The sequence below is a fragment of the Gossypium hirsutum genome, chromosome A03, assembly GCF_007990345.1.
Source record: "Gossypium hirsutum isolate 1008001.06 chromosome A03, Gossypium_hirsutum_v2.1, whole genome shotgun sequence".
Taxonomy (NCBI): domain Eukaryota; kingdom Viridiplantae; phylum Streptophyta; class Magnoliopsida; order Malvales; family Malvaceae; genus Gossypium; species Gossypium hirsutum.
Window position 1 is genome coordinate 87891179 of NC_053426.1, and position 16102 is coordinate 87907280.

Consider the following 16102-nt stretch of genomic DNA (forward strand, 5'->3'; position numbering starts at 1 on the left):
ATCATTAATTCCCATATTCATTACAATTTCATCATCACATACGTACATGCATATATATATGTACATTTATTCATTCCATTCAGCATCAATACACAACATTATGACCATTGAAATAATACCAACTACATGCTTAATGACTTACCTCGTGTTGGGTAAGACGGTTCCAACTCGGCTACTCGATAACCTTTTCTTTGCCTTTGCTCGATTCACCTCCTTTAGCTCCTTGAGCTATATCAATAATTTAACTAGTTTAACCACCTTGCTAAATATTTACAATCCAATCTCACATGTATATGTATGTTAGTATATTCGGCTAATAATCTCATGCAACTACCAAAGCCGAATCAACTAAATATACTTATGTATACACACATATATCATCATCGAAATCACCTAAGCTTAGACATCGATTTTTAATTTCAAGTAAGTTGCCGAATGCAACCTTACTAATTTCTCATGGATTCAATATACCATTACCATGAAATCAACAACCAAATTCATAGACAATTTAGGAAAATCACATTACAATTCTCATATTCAAGCAAAGACCATGGCCGAATGCACATATGACCTCATAACAAAAATATTGAACCTTTGGTTGCCCAATTAGCTTAACATCCATCAAATTTTTAAATCAAGAAGCTCACCTCATCTATAATCAACTCTCAATGCCCTAAGGCATCAAAAACAACATCAAAGAAATACAACCATCCATGGCCGAATGTCCTAGCCGAATTGTTTTAACCATGAGTAACATAACAAGCATAGATCGTGTTTATGGATATACCGTGGCCGATTCAAGCTAATCACCTCCAAAATCATCAACCATTTTCGTTGCATATAACATATATAAACATGAATAAGTTTCATATAATCCCTTAACACATTAATTTCTTTCATCAACAACCTTTTCCTTGAACACTTTCTCATGACCGATTGCTCATGTTATCAACAAGATTCAAAGTTTAAACATGGGCTATTTAAAACATGCATGCATCTCAAAGACAACATCAAACATACCTTAGTCTAACCACCACCATAGCCGATTTTTCTCAAGCCTTTTTCCCCTTCCTTTCTTTCCTCTATTCGGCCAAGGATGTTCAAGAATGAACTCTTTTTTTTTTGTTTTCTTTCTTCAATTCACGGCAACAAGGGGGGGGTGAGACCATGTACTTTTTTTTTTTCTCCATCACCCTTCTTTCATTATTTAATCACCATGCTTATTATTTTATTATTCTTAACATGCATCACTAGCATAACATGTTGGAGACATGTTTCCACCTATAGCATGGCCGGCCACTACATATTAGGGAGGGGGAATTTGACATGCAAGTCCCCTTTTTCTTCCACATGCACTAATAGGTCCTCATGCATTGACCTATCACATTTTAAAATTTTCTCATATAAGTCCTATTGACTAAATTCACATGCAATCGACTAAATCGAAGCTTGAAATTTTTACACATTCATGATTACATATTCTAGACAATAAACATCACATTCAAACCTTTCGGTGACTCGGTTTAGCGGTCCCGAAACCACTTCCCGGCTAGGGTCAATTTTGGGCTGTCACAAGCGATCGAGGTAAGTTTTAAGTATTAAAGCCTATAATGTGATTGAGTATGATATGTTAAGCACATATTAAAAGAATCATAACTCTATTGTAAATTTTTATGCATATAGCCTAATGGCTATTATGAAGTATAGGTAAGTTATTGATGTGATATGTTGCCAAATGGATAAGATATTATGAAGTGCTAAAAGGATATGTCAGAAGAGTAAATTTGTGATAAACCTGCTTAGGACAGCAGCAGTAACATGAATTTAGAAAATCACCATAAATTGTTGGAGTTGAATTAGAGGCTGAATAAATTATGAAAATAAAGCTTAATGAGTCTAGTTTCTTATAAAAGAAACCGTGTAAGAAAATTAATTTCCGATAATGAGATATTTAAAGTTGTGTGAGACGGTGTCAGAATGACTCCGAAATCCCCTGTTCTATTTTTAGAAAATCATTATAAATTGTACAAAAATGGTTATAAGATAAAATTTATATGCTTAGACTTCTTAATGAGTCTAGTTTCAAATGAAATCAAATACAACACATTTTTAATTCTGTAAAATGAGAAATTTGATTCGTAGTGAAGAGTGGTCAGATTAGTCAAACAGTGAAACAGGGGAAACTTTAAGAAAAATCTGGTATGGATTGGCCAAACCTAAAATTCTGGAAATTTTATGGATGGAATATATACGAGTCTATATTCAGGAAAAATTAACGGCAAGTGAGTTGGAGTTTTGTAGCTCCAGTTATAAATAATTTAGTGACCATTGCTCAGGAAAACAGCTCGTAGTGAATATGTGATTTTGTTGTAAACATGGATAAAACTTGTTTTAGTTGCTCATAAGCTATTGATTAAACCCATACTTGAATTCTAAATTGTGGTATTGTAAGCTTATGAGTATTCGAATATGAAATGATAGTATATGTGGTATGTGAAATATATTTGAATAAATGTGAAAGTGTATATATATGTGATAAGGCCTAATGGCCGATGTGATGAATGTGGAAGTGTACATATATGTGACAGGGCCGAGTGGCCAACGTGATGGATGTGAAAGTGTATAAATGTGATAAGTCCCGAAGGGCATTTGTGTCAGTACTATATCCGGGTTAAAACCCTGCAGGCTTTATGCGAGAATATTATCACTGATTAATGTCCTTAAGCTTCGTGCTCGTACTATATCCGAGCTCTAAAGACCCGATGACTACGTGTGGGGATTTTGTTCGGGTAAGACCCGATAACTTCGTGTGGAGATTATGTCCGGGTAAGACTTCGTAATAAGAATTGCTTATAAATATATTCAATGCGAAAGGTTAAACAGGTATGTACTCCAAGTTTATATGTGAGCTTGATTTGCACTAAATCATAAAGTAGTTATGTGATGCATACGAGAGCAATCTATGAGACTATTCCTATGATTATGTGACATCGGATCAGTGTGAGAGGTGATGTGAAATCATACGATATATCTATGTCACATGAGCTCACTTTTATGTGAAAGTTTATCTGCCTATTGTATATGATGAGATGTGCATATTCGGTAAAGGGATGGTATGCCCGAAGGAAGAGTGAAATAAAAATACGAACAACTATGTCATAATTTGATTGTTATCTGTTGACACTGCTTAAAACTTACTAAGCATTGTAATGCTTACTCCGTTTACTCTGTTTCCTCTGTTTTATAGATCTCATTTGGAAGCTACAGGCTCGGGGATCGTCAGCAACTAGTCACACTATCACTATCCATTGTTTGGTACTGCTACGTTTTGGATTATCTTATGGCATGTATAAAATAGACTAGTGGCGGAAGAATATTTTGGTTAATGTGTATAGCCATGCGAAAATGGCTTATATATGTTTGAGCATAATGTTATAATCATTTGGTATGGAATGGTTAATCGCTATCATAATTGGTGCTATTTATGCTAAAAGGGCTAGTTGAATCATGGAAACTATGAAATAGGTAAAGTCTACCTTAAAGGCAGATGCTGGCAGCAGCAGTGATGTAGATTTGGAAAATCACTAAAAATAGTAGGATTGGAATTAAATAGTGAATAAATTATGTACACGAACCTTGATGAATCTATTTTCATAGGAAAGTAACAAAACGATCATATGGACAGTATGTTAAGAGATATTCAGGTTCTCGTGAGGTAGGGCTAGAACAGTTTCTGGATTCCCTGTTCCGACTTTGGAAATTCATTATAAATTAACCAGAGATAATTAGGAGTCATGCCATATATGTATAGATTCCTCTCTGAGTCTAGTTTCTATAGAAACAAACGGCATCAGCATTGAATCTCTGTGCAGGGAGATATCCAAGTTGTAATGCGCAAAGGTCAGTGTAGTCGATCCCTGTAACATGGGAGACTTTGACTAATAAACTGTACTAATTGGCCCAACCAAAAATTCTAGAAAAAAATATGTAGATGGGCGTATGAGTCTAGTTTCATGGAAAAATTATGAAACTGATTTTCGAGTTGTGAAACTCAAGATATGATTCTTAAGGTGACAGTGTCGCAGTTAGCCAACTGCCTGGAAAATTTTAAAATGGACTGCGATAGTAAGCGAATTTAATCTGTGAACCCCTCGTGTCCGACTCCGGCAATGGTCTCGGGTACAGGGTGTTACAATTTTATTGGTATCAGAGCTACGGTTTAGTCGATTCTAGGACTAACGTAGCACGCGTGAGTCTATTTATACATGCCATAAAGTGATAAAATGATAGTGTGATGATTTTTGGCTATTAAAATGTGTTTGCTGTATTGCAATGAATCTTGATCCCGATCGAGCTGTAGCAAGCTTCTGACTATGAGAATTTGCGATATAACTTCACTTAGATATGCCTAAATTATTAAGTTGATCAGGTACGTATCATGCACTCGTATTTGAATTTCGATTTGGATTGAATTATAGGGGTATAAGTGATGCAATTTTGAAAGAGTGTTATGACTATAAATGTGATTTTTATATGTGGCTATGGAACTGAAAGTTGAATGGTCGATAAGCATGTTGTGTTTGCATTCAAGTAATGTAAATGATATACTAATGTGTATTGCTATATGTGTATATGTATGTAGAGACGAAATTGTCGAATGTAAAAAGGCAGTGAAGCGTATAGAGTGGTTGGTTTTCAGCACTAAGTGTGCGGGCAATAAGTGTTCACGGTTGTGAGATTGGCACTAAGTGTGCGGGCAATAAGTGTTCACGGTTGTGAGATTGGCACTAAGTGTGCGGGCTTGAAATGCATGGCACTAAGTGTGCGAGTTTAAAGTACATGGCACTAAGTGTGCGTGGTTGATTATTAAGCACTATGTGTGCGAACCCACTATATATATATATTTTCTATCAATTATTTATATTAAGGGTGCGACCTTACCGAGTCGATTTCGGACAACGGAAAGGGGTAAGTTCTTGAGTAATAGAGCTTAAATTATGATTTGATTAGATCATGTTTTAAGCAAATCAAAATCATGCTCTTTGTGTGTGGCTATTGAGCCGAAATTGCAAGAATGATAAGTGTCTTGTGTTTGAGTTTTGCTAATGAAAATGAAATACGAATGTGTCATGATTTATTGTTAAATGTGCATGGTTATTCGAATGATGTCCGGGCTAAGTCCCGAAGGCTTTGTGCTAAGTGACCATATCCGGACTAAGATCCGAAGGCATTGGTGCGAGTTACTAAATCCGGGCTAAGTCCCGAAGAGCATTCATGCTAGTGATATATCCGTGCTAAACCCGAAGAGCATTCGTGCTGGTGTTATGTCCGGGCTAGGTCCCGAAGAGCAATCATGCTGGTGACGTGTATTCGGGCCTTCGTGCCTAGTAGGCTTCGTGCCGGTAATTTGAGCAAAGTTTAAATATTCATTACTATACGAATTCAAATTTAAATGAGATGATATGTTTAAAAGTGTACATACATGATGTTTATAGACTTGGTTAAGTCATATCAATGTGTATTAACGAACGAATAAGAGCACTATGTATGTGAATAATTAGAGGCACGGTGTGTGTGTGAATTCCTTTAACCGAGCACTATGAGTGCGAGATCGGTCAGTGGGCACTAAGTGTGTGAAGTGGAATTCATGTAAGACCTCGTTTGGGACGGAGGCATTGATTTGAGATAGTGTGTAAGACCATGTCTGGGATATGGCATCGGCTCGATATGTGAGAATATGTAAGACCATATCTAGGATATGGCATTGTAAGAGCTATATGTGCATACTTATAGAAATGTTTATGTATTTGTTTTAAGATAAGAAAATGATTTTTATGGATCGATGCGAAATCAGTAATGAATTACAATTGCTATCGGTGAGCTAATGTTTATATGGATATAATTCAATAAGAGGACGTTATCCTAAACTATGCATCGGTAGAAATTTTCGGGGACGAAAATCCCTAAAGGGGGGAAGAGTTGTGACACCCCTAAAGTGACCCTAGTCGGAAAGCGGTTTCGGGACCGCTAAACCGAGTCACCAAATTATTTGAATATGATATTTATTGTCTAATATGTGTGAAAGTTTTAAGCTTCGATTTAGTCAACTGCATGCGAATTCAGCTAATAGGACTTATGTGTGACACTTTTGAAATGTGATAGGTTAATCTATAGGATCTATTAGTGCATGTAATAAAAGGGTGGACTTGCATGTCAATTTCCCCCTTAATTTAGTAGTGGCCGGCCATGACAAGGAAGGAGGACAAAATGTTATGGGCAAAACATGTCATAAACATGTTTTGTTAGTGATTTATGTTAGGAAAAAATAAAATAAGGAGTATGGGATACAAAATATATGCCTTTTATATTAATAAATTAAATGTTAAATGAATAAATAATATGAACTCATATTAAAAGAAATAGGTGATAAAAACAAAGTGGGTTCATCTTTTTCTTCCTCCATTGCCGTACCTAAAGAAAGAAAAGAAGAAATTGAAGTTAAGGCATTTGGTCACCTTTAAGTGGATTAAGGTATGTTAATGCTCTATCATTGAAAATCTTTGTATATTTGGAGTGGCCATCAAGTATAGAAGCTAGCTCATGGCAAATGTCTTTTGTGAAGTTATGAAGATGACATTCGGTCATGGATGGTTGTATTTCTTTGATGTCGTTTTTGATGCTTTAGGGTATTGAGGGTTGATTATAGATGAGGTGAGTTTCTTGATTAAAATTTGATGGATGTTAAGCTAGTTAGGCAACCAAAGGTTCAATATTTTTTTTGTTAGGTGGTTATATGTGCATTTCGGCCATGGTCTTTGCTTGAATTTGAGATTTGTAATGTGATTTTCCTAAATTGTCTATGAATTTTTGGTTGTTGATTTCATGGTAATGGTATATTGAATCCATGACTTGAATCCATGAAAATTTAGTAAGGTTGCATTCGGCAACTTGCTTGGAATTAAGAAATGATGTCTAAGCTTAGGTGATTTCGATGATGATATATATATATTCATAAGTATATTTAGTTGATTCGGCTTTGGTATTTGCATAGATAAAATATGTGTGAAGTTAGTTGTTGTGTTTGGTTAAGGTACTATAAATAGCTTATGATTAATTCATCTCTGGTAAGTTTCATGTATGATATGCTATGGCTTTGAGAATGCATTTTATAAATTAGTTCGAAAAGGAGTGAAATAACAATTATATGTTTGACTATGTATTGGATATTTTGGTTTGGTTTGTCAATGCAATGTATGCGCTTAGGTTATGCTTAAATGGTTAGTGGAAGTAAATGATGTAATGTCAACCATAATTTTATATGTTAACAAATATTATGCTATTTGTTATGATTGGTATGAGTTAAAATGCGGATGTGTATAGATAAGCAAAAGGATATGTTTAGTATTTAGTTAAAGTAACGAAATTGTACTAAAGAGAGTATTAATGCATGTTTGGTACTTGAGATGATTGAGGTGGTGATCTCGAAGCTAAATGTTATAAGGAATAAGTGTATTTCTTGCTAACCGAATTATAATATAATCGAATGTGGTTTTACACAATAGTGATGTGATAAGTTTAAATTTGGTTCATTAGCTCAAGAACTCAAGGAAACAAAGTCGGATCGTGGAAAAAGGGAAATTGGATGGAATATATACGAGTCTATATTCAGGAAAAATTAACGGCAAGTGAGTTGGAGTTTTGTAGCTCCGGTTATAAATAATTTAGTGACCATTGCTCAGGAAAACAGCTCGTAGTGAATATGTGATTTTGTTGTAAACATGGATAAAACTTGTTTTAGTTGCTCATAAGCTATTGATTAAACCCATACTTGAATTCTAAATTGTGGTATTGTAAGCTTATGAGTATTCGAATATGAAATGATAGTATATGTGGTATGTGAAATATATTTGAATAAATGTGAAAGTGTATATATATGTGATAAGGCCTAATGGCCGATGTGATGAATGTGGAAGTGTACATATATGTGACAGGGCCGAGTGGCCAACGTGATGGATGTGAAAGTGTATAAATGTGATAAGTCCCGAAGGGCATTTGTGTCAGTACTATATCCGGGTTAAAACCCTGCAGGCTTTATGCGAGAATATTATCACTGATTAATGTCCTTAAGCTTCGTGCTCGTACTATATCCGAGCTCTAAAGACCCGATGACTACGTGTGGGGATTTTGTTCGGGTAAGACCCGATAACTTCGTGTGGAGATTATGTCCGGGTAAGACTTCGTAATAAGAATTGCTTATAAATATATTCAATACGAAAGGTTAAACAGGTATGTACTCCAAGTTTATATGTGAGCTTGATTTGCACTAAATCATAAAGTAGTTATGTGATGCATACGAGAGCAATCTATGAGACTATTCCTATGATTATGTGACATCGGATCAGTGTGAGAGGTGATGTGAAATCATACGATATATCTATGTCACATGAGCTCACTTTTATGTGAAAGTTTATCTGCCTATTGTATATGATGAGATGTGCATATTCGGTAAAGGGATGGTATGCCCGAAGGAAGAGTGAAATAAAAATACGAACAACTATGTCATAATTTGATTGTTATCTGTTGACACTGCTTAAAACTTACTAAGCATTGTAATGCTTACTCCATTTACTCTGTTTCCTCTGTTTTATAGATCTCATTTGGAAGCTACAGGCTCGGGGATCGTCAGCAACTAGTCACACTATCACTATCCATTGTTTGGTACTGCTACGTTTTGGATTATCTTATGGCATGTATAAAATAGACTAGTGGCGGAAGAATATTTTGGTTAATGTGTATAGCCATGCGAAAATGGCTTATATATATTTGAGCATAATGTTATAATCATTTGGTATGGAATGGTTAATCGCTATCATAATTGGTGCTATTTATGCTAAAAGGGCTAGTTGAATCATGGAAACTATGAAATAGGTAAAGTCTACCTTAAAGGCAGATGCTGGCAGCAGCAGTGATGTAGATTTGGAAAATCACTAAAAATAGGAGGATTGGAATTAAATAGTGAATAAATTAAGTAAACGAACCTTGATGAATTTATTTTCATAAGAAAGTAACGAAACGATCATATGGACAGTATGTTAAGAGATATTCGGGTTCTCGTGAGACAGGGCCAGAACGGTTTCTAGATTCCCTGTTCCGAATTTTGAAATTCATTATAAATTAACCAGAGATAATTAGGAGTCATGCCATATATGTATAGATTCCTCTCTGAGTCTAGTTTCTAAAGAAACAAACGGCATCAGCATTGAAGCTCTGTGCAGGGAGATATCCAAGTTGTAATGCGCAAAGGTCAGTGTAGTCGATCCCTGTAACATGGGAGACTTTGACTAATAAACTGTACTAATTGGCCCAACCAAAATTCTAGAAAAAAATATGTAGATGGGCATATGAGTCTAGTTTCAGGGAAAAATTACGAAACTGATTTTCGAGTTGTGAAACTCAAGATATGATTCTTAAGGTGACAGTGTCGCAGTTAGCCAACTGCCTGGAAAATTTTAAAATGGACTGCGATAGTAAGCGAATTTAATCTGTGAACCCCTCGTGTCCGACTCTGGCAACGGTCTCAGGTACGGGGTGTTAGAAAGTGAGCCGACTTAGCCAGTCTATCAACAACAACCCAAATCGCATCCTTCTTACTTGCTGACAATGGCAGTCCGGACACAAAGTCCATTGTGACTCGATCCCATTTCCACTCGGGTATCATGATCGGCTGAAGTAATCCTGAAGGCACTTGATGTTCTGCTTTCACTTGTTGACATATTAAACATCTCGAAACAAAGTCGGAGATGTCCCATTTCATACCATGCCACCAAAACTGACGTTTCAAATCGTTGTACATTTTCGTACTCCCCGGGTGAATTGACATTCGGCTACAATGGGCTTCGTTCAGAATCATCGAAATGAGTTCTGAATTTCTTGGAACACACAACCGACTTCTGAACCTCAAACAATCGTCATCATCAATTTGAAATTTGGATTCCATATTCGAAATACATTCAGCCCGTTTTGCAACCAATTCATCGTCGACTTTCTGAGCTTCACGAATTTGATGAATCAATAATGGTTTGGCCTTTAATTCAGCTACTAACACATTGTCGGGTAGAACAGACAAGTGCACATTCATCGCTCGTAAAGCAAACAGCGATTTCCGGCTTAAGGCGTCCGCAACCACATTAGCCTTTCGGGTGGTAATCAATGACAAGCTCGTAATCTTTCAACAACTCAAGCCAACGTCTTTGTCGCAGATTTAAGTCTCTTTGAGTCATCAAGTATTTGAGACTTTTGTGATCCGAAAATACATGGCACTTTTCGCCAAACAAATAATGTCGCCATATTTTCAAAGCAAATACGATGGCGGCTAGTTCGAGATCATGGGTTGGATAATTTCTCTCATGTGGCTTCAATTGTCTCGACGCATAGGCCACAACTCGACCTTCTTGCATCAATACGCAACCCAACCCGAGTAGGGATGCGTCACTATAAATGACAAACTCTTTGCCTGATTCGGGTTGCACTAAAATTGGAGCTTCAGTCAAATGAGTTTTCAGTTGATCGAAACTTTTCTGACATTTCTCCGTCCATTCGAACTTAGCATCCTTTTGAAGTAGCTTCGTCATTGGTGTGGCTATCATCGAGAAACCTTTTACAAATCGTCGGTAATAACCGGTGAGCTTCAAGAAGCTCCGAACTTCGGTAACATTTCTTGGAGGCTTCCAGTTAAGTATGGCTGAAATTTTGCTCGGGTCAACTCGAATACCCGATGCGGATACCACATGACCCAAGAAGCTAACCTCTCTTAACCAGAACTCACACTTACTGAACTTAGCATATAACTTCTTATCCCGCAAAATTTGCAACACTAATCTCAGGTGCTCAGCATGTTCGGTCTCATCTCCTGAATAGACTAAGATGTCATCAATGAACACAACTACGAACCGGTCCAAATACTGTCTGAAGATCCGATTCATCAAATCCATAAATACCGCAGGGGCATTAGTGAGCCCGAACGGCATCACTAAGAACTCGTAGTGACCGTACCTCGTTCTGAAAGCAGTTTTGGGTACGTCCGAATCTCGAATCCGTAACTGATAATAACCCGATCTCAAATCTATCTTTGAAAACACTGAGGCTCCCTTTAGTTGATCAAACAAATCATCAATACGCGGTAATGGATATTTATTCTTTATCGTCACTTTATTCAGTTGACGATAGTCAATGCACAACCTCATGGTTCCGTCCTTCTTTTTCACGAACAATACTAGTGCACCCCAAGGTGAGAAACTTGGTCGAGCGAAACCTCTATCCGTCAACTCTTGCAATTGAGCTTTCAATTCCTTTAACTCGGTTAGTGCCATACGATACGGAGCTATCGAAATTGACGTAGTTCTAGGTACAAGCTCAATACCAAACTCTATCTCCCGAACAGGTGGCAAACCCGGTAACTCTTCAGGAAAAACATCCAGGTATTCACAAACCACCGGCACAGATTCGGGTTTCTTTTCTAATTCTTTGTCATCAAGTACATACGCAAGGTATGCTTCGCACCCTTTTCTTACATATTTCTGGGCCAACATTGCTGATATTATAGCTGGCAATCCCCTTAAGTCCGTAGACTCAACTCGGATTATCTCGTTATTTGCGCACCTCAAATCAATAGTCTTGCTTTTGCAATTCACAACCGCATCATGCGCGGTCAACCAATCCAAACCAAGAATAACATCAAATTCGTCAAACGGCAAAAGCATCAAATCGGCCGAAAAACAGGATTCTCGGATTATTAGAGGGCATCTCTTACACACTTTATCAACAAGTACGTATTGACCCAAAGGGTTTGACACTCGAATTACGAACTCAGTAGACTCAACAGGTAGAGTCTTACTGGATGCTAAGGTTTCGCATACATATGAATGAGTAGAGCCAGGGTCAATCAATGCAATCACATTAGTATCAAAGAGAGTGAAGGTACCAGTGATGACGTCAGGGGAGGATGCCTCCTCTCGTGCGCGAATGGCATATGCTCTAGCAGGAGTACGGTTCTCGGCTCGAACAGCCGTATCAGAGGCCCCTCTCTGACTACCACCCCTACCTCCTAAAATTCTCGGTGGTCTACCTCTAGTTGTCACTCCACTAGGTCTTGCACCTTGAATCTTATTCTTCTCATCAAGCTCCGTGCAATCTCTAATGAAGTGGTCCTTCGAACCACATCCGTAACAGGCCCTGTTAGTAGACTTACCCCAACATTCACCTAGGTGTCGTCTTTCGCATTGGGGACATTCAGGTTTCTCTTGACGATTATTGCCCACACTAGCTACCGAAGTAGCTCGGGAGTCCGTCGATGGTCGTGCTCTGATGGAAATTCCCGCAGTCGTCCTCGACTTATTAGTGTCCTCCCTGAACTTCTTTACAGCTGAGAACAGAGCTTTACCCGTCGATCTTTTACGATAGTCTCTAGCTTCAAATTCAGCCTTCTTCTTCTCCTTTCCAAGTTCTTCCGCCTTGCAGGCTCGTTCGACTAGTGTTACGAATTCTTTTATCTCCAAAATACCCACTAATAGCTTTAAATCTTCATTCAATCCTTCTTCGAATCTTTTGCACATAGCAACCTCATCAGCTACACACTCCCGGGCATACCTACTGAGTCTTACAAATTCATGTTCGTATTCAGATACTGTCATACGGCCTTGCTTGAGTTCCAAGAATTCCTTGCGCTTTTGATCAATGAACCGTTGACTAATATATTTCTTTCGAAATTCCGTTTGAAAGAAGTCCCAAGTAACTCGTTCGTTTGGGACTATGGAAATCAGGGTCCTCCACCAATAGTAGGCTGAGTCCCGCAGCAAGGATATAGCACACTTTAGACATTCATCGGGTGTGCATGACAGTTCATCAAACACCCGAATGGTGTTATCAAGCCAGAACTCGGCCCTTTCAGCATCATCAGTAACTATGGCCCTGAACTCCTCAGCCCCGCACTTCCTAATCAAGTCTACAGGTGGCTTACTCAGCCTTACAGGATCAGTGACTGATGGCATTACGGGCTCTTGGGGTGGATTATTCAAATTCGGGAATTTTTGGACAGCCGGATTGGTTCGGGCATATTGCGCGACCCACTCATTCATCATGGTAAAGAAGGCTTGTTTAGCCCCCTCACCTTGATTATTCGCAGATGACTGAGGTTCAACAGGCGGCGTCCCTTGTGCAGGAGCAGCCGCTACACTTTCAACGTCATCCGCCAAGGTTCTCTCTACACCGGGATCCATTTACTAATCAAAACAAAAATTTTAACCGTCAGAAGTCATCACACATTTAAACATTAACATTAAGGCATGTATAGCTAGACTCATACGTGCTATGGTAGTCCTAGAACCGACTAAACCATAGCTCTGATACCAATAAAATTGTAACACCCCTAACCCGAGACTGTCGCCGGAGTCAAACACGAGGTGTTAACAGACTTCAAACCACTTATTTGACATTTCCCAGACAAGCTGCCAATCTGCGTACTAGTCGCTTTAAAAATCATATCTTGAGTTCTGAAACTCGAAATCCAGTTCCGTAAATTTTCCCTGGAACTAGACTCATATACCTATACTGACCTTCATGCATTACGATTTGGATAACTCCCTGCACAGAGCTTCAATACTGATGCCGTTTGTTTCTATAGAAACTAGACTCAGAGAGGAATCTATACATATATGGCATGACTCCTAATTATCTCTGGTTAATTTATAATGAATTTCCAAAGTCGGAACAGGGAACCCAGAAACCGTTCTGGCCCTGTCTCACAAGAACCTGAATATCTCTTAACATACTGTCCATATGATCGTTTCGTTACTTCTATATGAAAATAGACTCATCGAGCTTCGATTACATAATTTATTCACTATTTAATTCCATTCCTACTAATTTTTGTAATTTTTCAATCCCACGTCACTGCTGCTGCCAGCATCTGTTACTGAAGCAACTATGCCCATTTCGTGATTTCTCATTGATCTAACTAGTAATTCATCATACATATCACAAAATTATAATCATGACTAGCCATACCAAAGGCTAATCATTGTCAAACATCTCCCTACTACACTATTGCCATATCATGAATCTTAACACCAAAATTAATCAGCCATGACATATGGCATAAAAATCGAATTACCAAGACTTACGACCTAACGTTATAAAACCAAATCCAACCGAACATTTATGCCATTTTCGCATGGCTAAAAGTTTACATACCAAATTTCAACAAAACATATTAGCCTATACATGCCGAAATGTTCTCCTAGACCGACTAAAAAGAAGATACCAAAAGTTGCTAGCCGGTGTGATGACTCCGATGACGGCCCGATCACGCAAAAAGAGACGAGTCCAAGAAACCTAAAATAGGTGACAAGGAAACACCGAGTGAGTATATAACTCAGTAAGTCATAAGCAATGCACTACCATCCATTAATAACATTATCACAAGAGGAAACAAAATGGAACGAGGCTAGTTACTCCATCCATACCGAACCATACCATAGTTCCTTAAACCTATCGGTTCAATCTCATACCAAGTCATGCATTCACATTCCATATACTAATCAATAGGATATTTGAGGCATTTTCATACATCATTTTATTTTCGTTACAATCATACAACTAAACGACCTTTCACCTATTCCACGATAAATCTTATGTACGTGACTTTAATTATAATTGTCACATAGGTTCAAACTTACCAAGCTCAACTTCAAATATAAACATAGCGCCTATTAGTCACGAACTCAAGGTACTTACCCGATCCGCTGTCCGTGATCAACTCAATAATGTCACACACCTAGTGTCCATAGTGATTCAAAAGTATATATTAAGTCCGCACACTCAGTGCTATATAATCAACTCGCACACTTAGTGCTATATAATCAAACTCGCACACTTAGTGCTACATAATCAAACTCGCACACTTAGTGCTGTACAATTTAAACCCGCACACTTAGCGCCAATCTCATGATCATAAATGTTTATACCCGCACACTTAGTGCCGAGATCAACAACTCAATACATCTCACCTCTTTTCTTTTCATTCAACACTTTCATCACCACATACATACATGTATATATATATATTTATCATTCCATTCAGCATCATTACATAGACGTTATGACCATTTAAATTAATACAAACTATATGCTTAATGACTTACTTTATGTTGGGTAAAATAATTCCAAGTCGGCTACTCGATGACCTTCGATTTCCCCTTATTGGACGCCTCTCCTTTAGGTTCTTGAGCTTAAATAAATAAATCGACTAGTTTAATTACCTTGCTAGTTATTTATATCCCATAACATTAATAGTTTCATATCAAAAGAAGCATACGGCAACATTTTATTTTTATTCACCTTATGCTTTTTACTAACTTTAAGCCATTCGGCTATTGATCACCTAAGATCCAATTACTAAAATTAACCCAATAAATATTTCAATAAAACACACATAAATATTATATACACGGCAACCACCCTTGTTAATTACTCATATATATTTTAATAATTTTCGTTTCATCTTACAACCATTCTTGTTCAAAACATTAGAACCTTAACTCATACTTATAAATTGTCTCAAGGCCGAATGCATTCTTACTTCCAAAGTAACATAGTCGATGATATATTTTATTTCAAGGTACATATTCATAAATCAAATTCAACCATATAAACCAATATCACCCACTTGATCAATTATAGAGAATTAAAGTTAATATCACAATGTGTACTCTATATGGCCCATTATACATAATCAAATTTAACATCATCTATATATTTACTCATATGGCCGAATATACATACCCCCATATAATATCATTTTCATTCCATTTAACACTTAATTTCCACCACATAAACACTTGGCCGAATAATCCTAAACTAGCAAAACTCCACATTTGTTCATACCATCTTTTAAATTCACATATATCTATTTAGGTAGCTCATATTTTCCCCTTTCTAATATTTCAATCCAAAATATCAAAACACCATCCTTTTAGCATTTATCCAATAATACCGTATGCACAATTTGTCACCAAAACTAAAGAAAAATCAACATATGGGTTACAAT